At 40.3% G+C, this 12,176-nt stretch overlaps 1 protein-coding gene across 6 annotated transcripts in view; it reads right to left on the reverse strand.

Annotated features, from left to right (window-relative positions):
• Positions 1–12,176, reverse strand: part of ZMIZ1 (zinc finger MIZ-type containing 1) — a 325,056-nt gene that overhangs the window by 294,543 nt on the left and 18,337 nt on the right. The gene's annotated exons all lie outside the window — the stretch shown is intronic.

Consider the following 12,176-nt stretch of genomic DNA (forward strand, 5'->3'; position numbering starts at 1 on the left):
GCTCAAACAGGCTTAAAAATTGACTCAAAATGGCTGAATCCGTGGTTACACAGACAGACTCAAATACACTGTTTGTAAAAACTTAGGAAAGCATCTCGCTTACTGCATAAACTATCTTCTACATCTTGCCCACCAACGGCCCCTGGTGATTTAATTTACGTTTTTGAAGAAGAGAGCCCCCCTTCCCCTCCCCCAGACAATCCAATACAGAAGATTTATCTTTGAGCTAATGTATCACAGGCAGCAAGACACACCAAACACATCTGACCCAACAGGAAGGCTGCAAACAGAGAGCTGCTTCTTTCCATGAGAAGCAAATCAAACCTGCCAGTTAAAAGGTTCTAAACAGTTTTTAGAGAACTTGGATACGTTTTCCTGGTTTAATACCATCATAAACCCTATCAAAGCAAAGTTCTAACAGTTCACCCAACATATCCTTTAATGCCTGTAACTGAAACTCTTAATGCACTTCTTAGAAAATTTTCTTAAAATATAGTATTCAACTATTCTTCTTAAAATATAGCATGCAGGAGTGTTCAGTGGCTGGAGGGCAACAGCATAATTGAGGGGTGCCAATAAGCTCCATAAAGCAGCTTAGATATTTATCATCAGCTTGTCAAGAATGATCATTTAGCAGTGGTTCTCACTCCTGAAACACCCGGAGAAAGCTAAAGCTAAACTCCAAAAACGACAATTAGATTACATATTTGAAGACAAAAACAAGACAAAGGCAATCTCATCTTACTCCAGCTGTTCTCCTTCCTGAAGTAGGCTGAAGTTTTAAAAGCTCATTCTTTGCTTTTTACTACTACTTTGTCTTTCTATCTGAAGAAGATAGGAAAATTGGTTGTAATTCAGGGCTAATTCGGTCTCTAATTAGTTTTGAATCTTAATAGCCCTGATCCTCTGTGTTAAAGCTAATTTTTATCATGTCTGATGCCTCGTGGATGCGTCATGTTCTTGCTAATCTGGATCAGCACTTTTGGCAAGATTTTAATATGAGTACAATAGTGTAGAGGCAAGAAATTTTAAATATCAGATCTTGTGACAATGCACCAGAGAGCAAACAGATGAAAATAAAGAGTTAAGTTTATTCAAGGGACAGAAGTCATCTTTCCAAAAGAGAATTTGGGAAGATAACCTCTAGTCTTTTCAAAATTCAGTGCATAAGTTGGCTTTGAACCCCAGAAAGAGAAATACTTGTGACTATGGAACTGCATGCTACCAGTTTTTTCCTTGGATATTGACTTGAGAACTGCATAATTTAGAACAGAAGGGAGACGTGCTTTATTCTTCTACTTGATTTACAATGAATAGCAGTTTACAGAATTACAGAAGCAGATTAGAAGTGTATGTAATAAACATTCTATGGGAACAAGTCAGGGTTCACACTGCATTCTCTACCAGAGTGACAGCTACAACATATAGATCCATTGTGTGAAGAAAACCACTGAGATGCAAAATTCTGTATTTATATCATATAATCCCATCTTCTGCCATCAGAAACTACATTAAAAACAGCTTCAGGTTTATTCTAGTCTGAATGATTTGACTCAGATACATTTTAAGAGGTAAGGAAGTTCCCAACTGATTGGTATTATCTCAGCGTAGCAGCGGGTCAGTAAATAGCAAACCACTTTGCCTCTGGAGACAAGTTTATTTCCATGATGCTACAAGTGGAAGGCAGCTGAACAGCCACGTGTTCATCAGCCCCATTACAAAACCACCACAAGGCTTGGCACAATACACAGTGTTTTCAGGAAGGAAGCCAGATGTATATTAATATGGATAGAAGTAACCAGGATGAAGGAACAAGGGCCAAGGCAGTAGAGAAACACGTTCTGCATCACCTCTCATCAGACCTACCTCAAAGAGAAGCTATTCATCTCTTTCTTCACATCACACAACAAGAAACTGAAGTCTGGATAGAAACTTTACAGCCAGGAGTTGAATTTAGGGCTCCTGATCATATCTCTGCCCTTACGGGCCTCAAACCCCGCAAAAATATTCACTCCCAGCACTGTACTGAAGAGTTACAGGACACGGATGTGGCTGACAGATTTCATCTCCCTTGAAACGATCACAGCATGCTGAAGCACAACTTGACATGGTCCATGTCTGTGCATCTGCAAAAAACTGCACTCACAACTTTCTGAATACCTTCTAATCAAAGCTTAACTCTCAAAAAGTGTTTCCACAAACTCCTATGGCAGGAAAGCAAGACGACAAATGCATATATACTCAGTGTAATGTGAGTTTGTTATTATGAACTGGACTATGCTTTCTTTCACATAACACTCAGCCAACTGTTCAGTTTTACAAGGTGCCAGAGGAATGTATTTCCTGTTATCCGAAACACATCACTTCTAGAGCACATGAATGACGGTTTGTGTCGAGTTTCTACAATAAACTAAGAGGGCTGTCAAGTTTGATGGCGTATTAGTTTGTCACTTGTAACAAGCAAAGCTGTGTGAGCAGATTAGACAATGCTACATAATTTAATAATTTTATCATCTATTCTACTTGACATCACCAGCTACTTCTCATCATTTCACCTGCCTATGAGACTGTGTGCCAGATACAAAGCCTTTTTATTACTAAAATGAGTACTGTCTACCTACACACAGTACTTAACCCGTGAAAGGAAAGCTAAGCTTTAAACACCAAAGTAAAAAAAAAAAATCCAACTATTTCCAGGAAACTCTTAAGTGAAGGTCTGCAGCAGCTCTTCTAAAGGACTAATGCAGAATGAAATCAATTTAAGCAATTGAACTCACGGTGGAATACCCAATGTGTGCTTCCACATCTTTAACCAAACTCACAGATGCAAAGTGTTAAATGCAGAATGTCTGCATGGGATGAAATGCAGAGAAACTGATAGGGTGGAAAGAAAGAAAGAAAAAAGGAAACCATACAAAATGACTTGATGTCAGAAGCTTTTTGAAGAAAGTCAAATATGCAGATGATATCAGAAGCACTGTATGTGTGTGTACCTACATTTAAACCAGCAATTGTGCCTAAAAATCAACTGGCAAATCACCACATGCATGTATTTACAAGTAAAGTTCGGACTTGAATTACAGTTTTCTTTCTAAAGCTGCTGATTCCAGCACTTCAAGTAAAGTGGGAGCAAAAGAGAAGTGGGCAGATAAGCTTAGAACCTCACGAACAGCTAAAGGCACACCAAGTAAACTAATTAGAACTGGAATTAAAATCATGAGAAGTAGTTTCTGATGTCCTTTCCTTTGCATATTACTATTCTCAAACTGATGAAAGGAATAAAAATCAAGGTCTTTTGCTTTGACTGTTGTGTACTTGAACTAAAGCAGTTTTATTGTTCAAATATTTGTGATTTTACCAAGTAACTGGAAAAATTTCCTTGGTTGTTTGCAGGGCTCATTTTTCTGTCCATGAACCACAATCGTTCTACACTGTTGTGGGATGCTTTACATTGATGTGGAATGCAAATTCCTTGGACAGATGACTTATGAGATTTTATGAGGCATTTGACCCAGAGTTCACAGATGCAGTAACTCCTGTCAGTGTTCATAACCAAATCTGTTCACCTTGCCAGAACCGCTGGCATGCCCAAACCATCTAAAGTATTCACAACTAGTATTAACACAAGAACACCACCAAGCTCTGTTGGGCATCAGTGAACCAGCAGGCTTAATACCTTGCCTCTGCAGGTGTTCAGAACTAAAAACTGCTTTTGTATAGACAGAAACCATCCCAGAGGAGTAAAACTGGCCAAAGACTTTTGCCCAAACTTGCGCCAGTTGATAGCAGCTCAAAAGAACCATTGCAGCTAAAATGACAGCAAACCCAGAAGTGCGGGTAAGGCATCAGTTAGCTGCAAACTACTGAAAAAAGCCGGGTTACACAGAAGAAAAAAAAACCCCTTTGAGTCTGTCCCCAGAGAATCAGTCTATTTTTTAAACAGCATTTCATTTAACTAAACTCCTGTAAGATATTTTATGCAGGATTATATTACTAATAATTTCCATGGGATTTCAAGCATAAGAGGTACCAGTTAGATCCTGCCTAGAAAAAAAAAAAGCACGGAGGTAAAGGGAGGGAGAAATCATCATGCTTTGGAAAAGTACATAGGAACAAGATGAGCATGCAGATGCTTTATTTTTGAGAATCATTTTATTACTCTAAGATTTGAAAGCAATTGCAAGTTTATCTTGAGAGTCTGGATGCTATTATTTTTCTTGTTTATTTGTTGCAAGTTATCTTAGCCTCAATTTACTTTAAGAGAGGTTTGCAGAAGCCTCTGCTACTTCAGATTTTTCAAAAACTGTACAGGAATACTTTTTTTTTTTTTTTTTTTAAACAGAAGCTTCAGAATGTCTGGAGAAGTTTCCAATCATTAATTTTACCTATCATGTAGTTGCAAGAGTTTCTCAGAAGTCAAACAAAAAACCATTTTCGCTAAAGCTTGCAGAGATCAGCAACAAACAACAGCTAAGGGGAGAGGGCACAGCTCCAATGCACTCACAAGCTTGCCGTCCCTGCTTGCAAGGAGTCACTACTCTGAAACAATGTGGGCCAGCTCTGGCCCAGAGCCACCCAAAGATAACATTAATGTGATGCAAAGTCACAAAGTCACTTATCCCTACAGCGCTCAGGGATTTTGTCTGTGTTTCTGGAGATCCAATTTTATTATAAGATTGTGAAGAGCACAACTCCAAACACTGACTTGAGGTGTAAATCAGTGCAGCCCACGGTGTCGCTCACAAAACAGCGGTGGAGGGTGTTCAAATTCAAACTTCCTTATCGGTATTTACTCTTAGCAAACTACCTTGTTTGTCTTTCCTTTATGTTGCAGATATCTGTGCCACTTTCCAGCTGTTTATGTAATTCTGAACTAAACCAACGTTGACAGGGATTTGCAACACACTCGTTTGATTTTTCCAAGCAGCTGCTCTGTGACTGGGAAGTCTTTCAAATGGTTAATCTGAAGATACAGAGAAATCCTGATTTACTAAGCAGTTTAAAAAACAAACATGAAAAAAAAAAAAGAGCATTCAGAAGAACTGGAAAACCCACTCAACTGGTTTTCCTGATGCCTCCCCAGCACAGGTAGTAAATCAGGATATGGAACAACTGCCGTGCCCTTCTGTTAGTGCGAGTTCCTTGATGACTAGCTCTGCTTTCCATTTCCATCAGAAATATTATTACCAATAATAAATCACTGAGAGTGTAGGAGCTGATTATGGCATTACATTTCTGACAGTGTTGCTACGTAACAAAGCAACATATTCAAATGTGACCTGGGCTCTTCTTTTAACTACTATCTCCATTACTAAACGTTAGAAAGGTACAGTCATCGTTTCAGCCACCAACAGAAACTGCAAGGAAGACCACATATGTAGCGAGCATAAGAGATAGAAGTGACAGAAATTGATAAAAACTTCATTGCATGGCTGACATCCCATATATCAAAGCTCTAAATCTCATTCTCTGCTTGCCTCCAATTTCCATCAAAGCCTGCCAGCTGCACATTTATTGAGAAGTTTGTGATCTGACAGCCACTGTATTACCAACATTAATGATGCATCAGTCTCTAGAATTACTGGGGAAACAGTCCAATTGATTTTATTATTATACAGAGTTCCTCACATTTCATTTCAGGCAGCTTCCTACCACAAATTTAGCAATAACTAAAAACGCTACACAGCTGATGCACAAAATGCTAAGGCAAAATATGGTTACCACAGCTTCATGCTGCTCCATTCTCCCTCCAGGAGAGCTCCAAATCACTTAGATACCACTGCGTAACCCATGAGTTATTGGTCTGTAACTAGGAGGGCTTACACATCATGGTGTGATAAATAGCGTCCCACTAATATTCACTAATTTGGACAAGAAAGCTACAAAGAGACCCATGATGCCTCCAGCTCCCAGAAAAGTCATTTTCCTAGAGTCTTATAAATCCCTGCTGTTGACACTAGATAAAATCATGGGTGTGGGAGAGCGCGTAACTTGGTTATATTACCATGTAGACTGTAATTGTTTCCCCAGGTACCATAAAGAACAAGAACACATTTTTGTGTTACAAACAGCTCAGTTTACACTAATCTTTTCATCATAAACCTTCTTTACTGAAAAGCAAAGAAAACCGAGAACACGACCATCACAGCTACTAAAAGGATGGAATCATGCAAAGTACCAAATCAAGCTGTAGTGACTTTTCTGTATCGTGACCAAATCAGCATACATATACACTGAAGTTTCAAATATCATTCAGGAAAGCATCTCCCTGAAATATTCAGTGGCCATTCCCAGAAGTTCCCAAAGTTACTTTTTTTTTTTTTGCTTGTTTGTTTTCCCCTCTAGTGAGCATAGCAATGAAACATAGGATTGCTCCTGTTGCTTCTATGAACTGAAAGAACAAATAAAAGCTATAGCAGTTTTAAGGATAGACTTTTTAAAGCTCCACATTCCCTCAGAAAGCAGAAGAGAAAGTTTTCTCTATTTTTCTTTAAATTTAACTTCAGCTTCTCCCAAGTCACAGACCAAATATTATCAAGTATTTATAATTAAGTGTTTTACTTGCTTATTTTAACAGGTATGGTCTGTAATAGTAACAAGAGTAGTATACATGGAACAAGCAAGAACTGCCAGAGAATAAGACTCTTCCCCATTTGCTCTTCTTTTTTTAATTGACAACAGCAACGTTGTTATTTTGAATTCTGTAAGAAATTAATTTGAGTTAATAAGAAGAGAGATTTTTTAAACAGACCAATATGAATGCTTAAAAAAAATAACTGCTACAGGAGAGAGTATCATATCCGATTCTGTAGTAACTCCCTGCTAGCTCCACAGCACAACCTCAAATCACAAACATCGTAGACAGAGCTCCTGACTAGCAAATGTACTGAGACAGCAAGAAGCTGCATCCAGATGCGTAACACAGACCAGACCTTACACAAACAAGTTGCAGGAAATGCTGTTCCTTTTTATTTATTTTCTTGCAGTCCGCTATTTTTAGAGGTGTGCAATACATTAGTTTTTGAGGAACATACTTCAGATTGCCTTAGCCTGCATTCTACTCCCAGACTCCACTCTCTAAACAAAGAGTGAGTGTATCTGGACAGATTAATTACCTGCATTACAGTATTGGCTGAAACGGATCCCAGTTTTTACTGTGTGTTGATTCACAAGTTTGTAGTTAGATCCATGATCCCAAATGCTCACCCAACATGTGCCAGAGGGACAGCCCGGCTGCTGCTGATCCTTCACAGATCACAGCATGCAATGCAAAGAGCAAATGAAACAGGTTCGAGCTCACTTCATACAGGCAGCCGACCAGTTCAGCAGTTCAGCCACTCCCAAACAGGAGAAGAAATGTCAGAGGAAGGGGCAGAGCAGACCAGCCATTCTAAGCAGGAAACAGCACAGACAAACCCAAAGCTGGAGTTTTGGTTTGTGCTGGTGTTAGTTTTGTGTTGTGTTCTTTGTTGTTGTTGTTGTTTTTGTTTGTTTGTTTTTTAAACCACTATCTACTTATCCATTTAAGAACATGAAGCTTTCACCCATATTCACACTAGGTTTCATAAGTTAAAGGCATCTTGTTAGAATTCCCTTTTGGGGTATCCAAAAGAGCAAGCAAACCAGGCAGGAAAACAGAATTGGTTCAAGGAAACAAATCTTTCCAAGCATCTTCCTGATGGAAAAGAGTATAAATCCACAGACAGCTTAGAGAACAATCACGAGTAAAGCTTTTACAGTACTGCCACAGCTTACATTTACAGCATACACATCAAAAAAACTGCAGTCATTATTTTGCAATACATGTAATAGGCTGAATGCAGGCAACTCTTATAGGGAATTCATTAACTTGGGAACAAACAGTTACTATAATTAGTTACCAGAAAATATTCAACATGCATTTACAAGTTTATTCTTGACTAAGGATAACTCTAGGCACTAAGGCTGAATACTTTGGAGAGGGAGGGAAGGAAACAAAAACCTGAAGTATTTGAACTACCAGCAGTTACTCTTTCATTCCCTAGATCAAGAATCAAGTGACACTTAGGCTACTTATTCGTACATACTGCCAGTCCTGTTTGTTAAAAAGCTATTTTCCAACATGCAAATTGACAACTTCCGTAGGTCAGACACCAGCATGAGCAAGCTGATAAAAATCACGTTAAACTGGGACTTTTATCTCCCTTACACAGCTGGTGTAGATGCAGGCAGTCATACTGCTATTAATGTTTCAGATTATTAAAAAGACTGCTTAAGTGGAAAGTACTTAATATTCATGAAGTCTCTTTAGCATCTGATTAGGTTCTTCCCCTTCCTCTGCCTCACACTTCATTTATTACATTTTCACCTGGGCCAAAAAATGCAACTCCAAAACCACTTCTGTTCTGTACACAGCACACATTTAGCATTATTAAGCAGAAAAAGATTTCTATCCTTTAGGAAGTTGAAAAGGAACAGTTACTCAGTAGAGAAACACACCAAGCTTTCAATTTAAACCAACAAATGCTTTTAACATACAATGACATATGGTAAAAGCAAGTTACACTAACATAATCTGGTCCGATAAGCTATTACTACATACTATTACATTAATAATTAGGCTCCTGGGGATGGACAGGAAGTATATATAAATGGAAAATGAGCCCTTGGAGACCTCACTGACCAATTGAAACCTTAAGCCCTGCGTCTTCATAGCAGAAGTTCAAATACCGTCATGACAACCGCATGTGGATTATCTGATGTCAAATAAAATCATACCTTCTGCCAAACAAACTCACAGGGCAAGGGGTGAAAACGTACTTCACAACGAAGGTCCTGATCTGACCAACATTTAAGAGGACACTGAATTTTGTTACTATGTTTCAATCTGCTTCCTGAGAACTTGAAAGTACTAAGTATCAAACTACTTATTATATTAAGTATCGAAGTATTTATTGACAGCAGTTCCCAAAAACCCCTGTCCCACTGAAATTGCTCCTCCTGCTGCACCTTCAGTGGGCCCTGAGATAGAAATGGATTCACCTTTGTTTATCAAAACACCACAAACTGAGCTGTACCCTCTGCCAAGCACTCCCCTTCTAACTTTCAGGCCGTCACCCATCACCATCCCCAATGTTCACTGATATTTACCTAACAAATGGAACATCAAACATCGACGAGTTTACAACTACAACTCTGAAGAATCAGAAGCATTAAAGACTGGATAAACAACACTTGCCTGGCTCACCTTTGTTACACATATTATCAAGCTCCCCAGGGATGTTTCAGGTCCAGCTGGCCACCACACAGTGCAAGGCAATCTGGACAGTATGTGGGAGGGAGCACCCCACTGCAACCTTCAGCTAGAACATCAGCCATCTTTCAGCTTATTCTATTTTAAAAAAGGTCTTAGAACACTTTAAGACTGACTTTAGCAGTGGAAAAAAAAAAAGCTGGAATAGCTTTAAGTTCATCTCCCCAGCAGTAGTAAATAAGGACTAAGACTGGAGGCAAAGTTAACCACAGCCCTGGGACTTGATCCAAGTCTTCCATGACAATAGGAAAACATTAGAACAGTAACATTCAAAATATTATTCAACTTCTAAAGGTTTAGCACAGTTCAAAGTGCCTTTTGTGGAACAGCACTTTTGAAAATGTCGGTTACCTTCCAGGGAGCGTTTCCTCCTCCTCACACTTAGCACTGCTTCAGCAAGGAGGAACGCTGCTCAGCTCAGCCAGGCAGGGGGAAGTTCTTACAATGATGGCAGAATTCTTAAAAGCTGGTAAAAGGCCTAATCCTATATAATGATTTACAAAGTGACAAGTGAAATAGATTTACTGCGACAGGCTGAAAGCAGACCAATGTAAACAAGAACACTGCTCACACAGTCACAGCCTCACAGCCAACAGCACGGGAAGCAGCAAGACCCACCAACACTCACAAGGAGATCTTACAGCTACCCCACATACCCCTCACCATTCACGCAGAGGAAAAACAGACTGAGTCACTTCAATACTTCACAAGCTCCAGAGTCAAGCATCTTTTCCAAGGCACCCATTTACAGACTACTGCTGGAATTCATACACAGTGCCTCTTTGCATGCCAATCCCAGATTATTTCCCCCTTCACAAATTAAGAAAAAGATAATAAAATAAGCCTACACCTACAAGCTGTCCGTGTCAGTTTTATTCATCAACTCTGCAACTGCAGCCCAGCAGCTGCAGAGCACAGAGGCAGAGCACAGCGCCAAGTATGGGCTGCCCAAGAACGCTGAGTATTTCTCTGGCCAGCAAGCGTGATGTGGGTCAGGCAGCCTTGGTGCTACTTATTTACAGCTCTTCCGCATGTAAGAAGACACGGGCCCACATTTAACCACTTGTTTTCTGAAAGGCACCCAAAGCAGACCCCTGTCTGCTTGCCCCATGTATTATGGCCAGCTTTCCCCCACCAAAGCAAGGCCATTCAGCTTCCAGTTGTACAGCAAGATGTGCCCAAGCAGGGGACCAGCTGCTTTGTACCCGCTCCTACAATGCTAGGCTCTCCAAACCAGTGCCCTGCTCCTGCTGGATGGTAATCCCTTCACACTGCCCCGCTTGCTGCCTCTTTGCAGGGCCAGAAGTGACCTCCAAACCACAACTACACCAGAGACTGCAGGAGGGTCACCAACTGCCAAAGTCATCTTGTTTGTGATTAAGAAAGGAAAACAATCATTAAGACCCTAATAGGCTAAAATGCAGCGACAGCAACAAGGAAATATGAGCTGAATGCTTTCTCTAACCCTTGCTTAAAAACATCATTAAAGTCAGCTGACTCAGACATATGACTTAACAAAATTGCCATTCATTAAAACAGTTAGGAATAAATTCAGTCCAATTTCACATTTGCACCACGCACACACAATCCAGTATTTTGTACTCTGTGCTCTTAAACCTCGTCTCCGAGATGAAAGCAGCAAATTAATTGAACTGGGTTTTCATAACTTGTCTTGGGCAGAACATTCTATCTCCCCTGCCCTCTGGCTCCTCAGGGCACAGTGCACAGCCCCAGTATCTTTGGGGATGAGCCTGGGAGCAGCAGCAGCACCCAGACACAGCTCCATTCCCCTTTTCTGCAGGGAGCACATAAATTTTTTTCCATCCAAGTCTTAACTACTGTTTGTCCACAGACTTGTAAAATATGCTAAGAAAAGCCTAATGAGATACTGCTCTGGCACCCAAATGCTCTCCCCTATCCATCCCCCTGGCAGGCCATTGCCTGCACAGCGCAGGCGCTGAGGCTGTCTGGTTGCCAGTTCTCCACAGAAGGAAGGAAGGAAGGAAAGTGGGTGGGTGGGCGAGAGCTGGAGCTACATCGGCACAAGGCTGGCTTGCACATGCCTGCAGCTGCTCACTACTAAAAAGTATGTCTGTACACACATACACAGAGCACAAACGAAGCCAGCAGGTTGCTAGGATAGTGCTGCTTCCATTGTAACAAGAACTAATAAGCAATTAAAGTAAAAAAAATAACTCACAACTCTTGAGAAGATTGACACACACACTTGTGAAACCTTACAGATACACAATGAAGCCAAACTTTCACATTTCCAGGTAGCCAAAGACCTGCACATTTTGCAAGCTCTCAATTTACTTGTCTTACAATAGTGCTTTGAAAACTAGCTTCAGCACACACACAAAAAAAAAAAAGAGTCAGGGGAAGTCCAGACAAAGTTGGAAGAGAGATTGTATAGTTAACCCCATTTTTATGACTGGGACAGGCAGGTAGTCAGAGCCTAGGCAATCTGTTCAAAGTTGCTTGAGAAATCTGACAGGGAAGAATTAGTTGAATCAGACAACTGCCATTGCAGTTCAGTGACCCAGTACCAAGCCTCCTGCCTTCCAATCCTACACCAAGTTCTTGCTGAGGACATCACAGGAGCAAACCAACAGAGCTGCATAAGTTCAAAGCCTACAGTTATCCAGCTTGCTGCAGCTGGGAGGCACTACCCACATGGCAGGGTCTGCATTGTCTGAATGCATCTTGTTGCAGCAGAGGGCTTTGCAGTATTTAAAAAAAAAACATTCTGAAGTACTTTAAATACTTCTCAAATCTGAAATAGGTTCCAGACTGCAAATATTTACACATATTCTTAGCTTTCTGTGCAAGTTCAACTAAGTTCAAATAACCATTTTTATGTCTAACCTTAACTACGTACATA

Source organism: Meleagris gallopavo, chromosome 8, assembly GCF_905368555.1.
Source record: "Meleagris gallopavo chromosome 8, MGAL_WU_HG_1.1, whole genome shotgun sequence".
In the NCBI taxonomy this organism is placed as follows: Eukaryota; Metazoa; Chordata; class Aves; order Galliformes; family Phasianidae; genus Meleagris; species Meleagris gallopavo.